We start from the raw sequence: 4353 nt of genomic DNA, 5'->3' as shown, positions 1-4353 counted from the left end.
ATGCTGACATCATCTTCTAAGCCAGGACTGCTCTTTGGATTGTCTTTATAAGATATTTGTGATTGTGAGAATAACCACTTGCCAAACCTGTCTTGATAAGTCTTTTCTTTTGTTGTCCTCATTGAAGGGTAAAAATTTGTTTTTTGAGGAACTTCATATTGCACATTTTCAGGAAGAAAGCAAAAATGTTATCCTCCCCTCATCCTAGAAATAAAGGCATGAGGGCTGGGGATGTGGCTCAAGCGGTAGCGTGCTCACCTGGCACGCGTGCGGCCCGGGTTCGATCCTCAGCACCACATACCAACAAAGATGTTGTGTCTGCCGAGTACTAAAAATAAATAAATAAAGAAAGAAAAAAAAAAGAAATAAAGGCATGATTGGGTTATTTGGGTTTGTTTGTTTGTTTTGTTTTATTTTGTTTTGGTGCTTAGCTTTTTGAGTTCTTTATATACCCTAGAGATTAGTGCTCTATCTGATGTGTGAGGGGTAAAAATTTGCTCCCAGGATGTAGGCTCTCTGTTTGCCTCACAGATTGTTTCTTTTGATGACAAGAAACTTTATAGTTTGATTCCATCCCATTTATTGATTCTTGGATTTAATTCTTGCATTATAGGAGTCTTATTAAGGAAGTCATCCCACATGATGAAGATTAAGGCCTACTTTTTCTTCATTGAGATGCAGAGTCTCTGGTTTAATTCCTAGGTCCTTGATCCATTTTGAGTTAAGTTTTGTGCATGGTAGAGGTAGGGGTTTAATTTCATTTTGTTGCATATTGATTTCCAATTTTCCCAGCACCATTTGTTGAAGATGCTATCTTTTCTCCAGTGCATGTTTTTGGCACCTTTGTCTAAAATAAGATAATTGTAATTTTGTGGGTTAGTCTCTGTGTCCTCTATTCTGTACCATTGGTCTACCAGTCTTTTTTGGTGCCAGTACCATGCTGTTTTTGTTACTATTGCTCTGTAGTATAGTTTAAGGTCTGGTATAGCAAGGCCACCTGCTTTACTCTTCCTGTTATCATCTCACTCCAGTCAGAATGGCATCTGTTATGAATACAAACAACAATAAGTGTTGGCAAGAACGTGGGAAACAAGGTACATTCATACATTTCTGATGGGACTGAAAATTGATGCAGCCAATATGGAAAACAGTTTGGAAATCTGGGAATGGAATCACCCTTTTACCCAGCTATCCCTCTCCTCAGACTATACCCAAAGGACTTTAAAACAGCATACTACAGGGACACAGCCACATCAATGTTTATAGCAGCACGATTCACAATAACTAAACTGTGGAGCCAACCTTAGTGCCCTTCAGTGGATGAGTGGATTAAAAAAAAGTGGCATATACACACAATGGAATTTTACTCGGCAATAAAAGAGAATAAAATCATGGCATTTGCAGGTAAATGGATGGCAATGGAGAAGCTAATGCTAATTGAAGTTAGCCAATCCCAAAATAACAAATGCTGAAAGTTTTCTCTAATATAAGGAGGCTGACTCATAGTGGGGTAGGAAGGGGGGAATATGGGAGGAATAGATGAATTCTAGATAGGGCAGAGGGGTTAGAGGGAAAGGGAGGGGCAGGGGATTAGCAAGGACGGTGGAATGTGATGGACATCATTATCCAAAATATATGTATGAGGACATGAATTGGTGTCAATATACTTTATATACAACCAGAGATATGAAAAATTGTGATATATGTGTTTAATAAGAATTGTAGTGCAAAAAAATAAATTACATGTATAAAGACATGAATTGGCATGAACATACTTTATATACAAAGATATGAAAAATTATGCTCTATATGTATAATAAAAATTGTATTGCATTCTGCTGTTGTGTATTTAAAAAAATAAAATCAATTAAAAATAAAGGTATGAAATTTCCTTTTTTATTTTTTAATACTTATTATTTTTAATTGTAGTTGAACACAATAGCTTTATTTTACTTGCTTATTTTTTTAATGTGGTGCTAAGGATCAAACCCAGGGCCTGCATGAGTGCTAGGTGAGAGTTCTACCACTGGGCCACAACCCCAGCCAGAAATTTCCTTTTAAATAATGACACTTAGAAGTTTACCAGCAGCATCCAAAATGAACAAAACAGCAGGGAACAAGTGCTTTTACTATATATTTTAGATTTCTTTGGTTAGGGTTCTCCCTATGTGGTGTTCATATTTCTTCTCTCAATTTATATTACCAAAGGAGAGAGAGAGAGAGAGAGAGAGAGAGAGAGAGAGAGAGAGAGAGAGAGAGAGAGAACAGACAGACACAGGAAAAATATGTATATAAACTTAGTGGTTGCTGAAACTGAGGAGGTTACTCTCTAGTATTCTGTGCAGGCATTTCCAGAATTGCAGCTTGCTGGAAATGCTGAGAAAATATTCTGACATTTTCATTTTGCAATTGTTTCTTGAAGAATTACAGTATATATTCTGATGTCCAAATCTTGATTACTCTTTTATTGCTTAGATGTTTCTTTGGTGTTGGTAAAGTTGTGGGTGTGCCTTTTGTTTTACTTTTGAATGGTCATTAATTCTTTAGGTCACCCTGCTGGTAGTAAAGGTGCCTGGGGAGCTGCATGTCAGTCAACACTACTCTGCTCAGTGGCCAGAACAAGGCTCTCATTTGGTGTCTCACTTGCCTTGGTCTCTTTCCCATCCTGTGAAGGAGCATTTGGAGGGCAACGCCTATAGTTATAGGGACACCGGTATCCACAGAGAGCAGGTAGTTGGTTTGGAGCATTGGATGCTTGTTGGTTTTCATCTTCATCCTCTCCAACAGCTGGCACAAGTGGTGGGCAAGAAGGTCCCCTAAGGTACCTTGGGCGAAAACTTGGATTTCTATGAGCTGGTCCCTGAAGCTGTGTTCCCTAGAGGACTCCATTCTTCATCCCTCCAATCTCACCAGTCTGCATTCTTTGGGGATGAAGAAAGATCCACAAGCGACAGTCAAAATTCTGTCCCATGTGGTAAGTTGGGAACCACCGGGGCCTCCAGTACTGATGGTGGTACTGGGGGCACCGCAGCTGACTCCTGGCCACAGAGAACTGCGCATCCTGGCAAGAGGGTCAAATCCTTCAGTGCTGCTTCTTACTTCCTCTTCCTCTTCCTCCCCAGCATAATTATGGGGAGATCCAAGGCGTTGGCCATAGTAGCCATATCTGTAAAGGTGCAGATAAGTAGCACAACAACTCCCTTCCATGGGCCAGTCACATTGGATGCTTCAGAGCCCATTTCTCCTTCAACCACATCAAACACTACAGTTTCTCTATCTCCTACACTAGGCAAGTATTTCTGTGGGTTATTCTTCTTGATTGCAGTCTGATGGACAAATACATCTTTTTTGGTGTCATTTTGATTTATAAATCTATATCCATTTTTGACATTGAACCATTTGACAGTACCAAGGACTTTTCTGGAAAGAATGCTTTTTCAGTGTCTACAAGGCCAGTAGTGGCTGAAGACGTGGGGGTAGAAGAGGTGGGGGCCGCAGTCCTGATGACAGCAGGGACTGAGTCCCCATAGGGATTTCCTGCAAAGATGGCTGAAGGCCCAGGAGTCATGGTGTGGAGCATGCTACTATCCACCAGGCTCTTTTATTATTATTATTATTTTAGTTGTTGTTGGACACAATACCTTTATTTTATTTACTTATTATTTTTATGTGGTGCTTGGAATTGAACCCAAGGCCTAGCACATGCCAGGCTAGTGCTGTACCACTGAGCCACCCAGCCCTAATCATTTTTATTCTTAATTTAAAAAATAAGGCTAAAGGCTCCTGCTGAAACAACTTGTTGGCTCCTCCATGAACCTGCGGAGGTTAATACCAACCGAGCCTTCATAGGCAGTGGCCACAGGATTGAGATGGGGCTTGGGAGAGCCGGTCAGGACCCACCCGTTGCATCAGACACCCGGCAAAGGGAACGAACTGTCGCCATTCGCATGGGATATCACCATGGCAGAGAACTGATGTCACCAGAATGCTGTGGAGGAGATAACTTCATTGAAACCGGTGGTGGCAGGTGTGTAACCCCCTAGCCCTTCCTCTCCACACAGCAGGGAAACCTCAAGGGCCCCTCCCAGCTCTCCCATGAGCACAACAGTCAGACCGAGGGAGTCAGGAGTGGCGCGGAACCCGCAGCACAGGACCCGCGGCGCAGGACGCCCGGCTACCGCTCCCACCAGCACTGACAACTGAGGTCTCTTGCACCAGCTCCCAGGGGCGTGGCTACCGGAGGTTCTCAGCCCCACGCTCCACAACCTTAGGGTCTGAGGGAATGGCAAGCAGGGAGACTGTGCACAGTTGTTCAAGAAAATAGGGCTCCCGTGAGCAGCAGACCTGGCGTGT

General features: G+C 42.4%; 1 pseudogene; it reads right to left on the bottom strand.

Moving 5' to 3' along the window:
- Positions 1-2238: 2238 nt before the first annotated feature.
- LOC114081222 (Y-box-binding protein 3 pseudogene) lies at positions 2239-4118 on the bottom strand (annotated as a pseudogene).
- Between the last annotated feature and the right edge of the window lie 235 nt (positions 4119-4353).

This window comes from Marmota flaviventris, chromosome 19 (assembly GCF_047511675.1).
Source record: "Marmota flaviventris isolate mMarFla1 chromosome 19, mMarFla1.hap1, whole genome shotgun sequence".
Lineage (NCBI taxonomy): Eukaryota > Metazoa > Chordata > Mammalia > Rodentia > Sciuridae > Marmota > Marmota flaviventris.
This window is presented reverse-complemented; position numbering and strand designations above follow the sequence as displayed.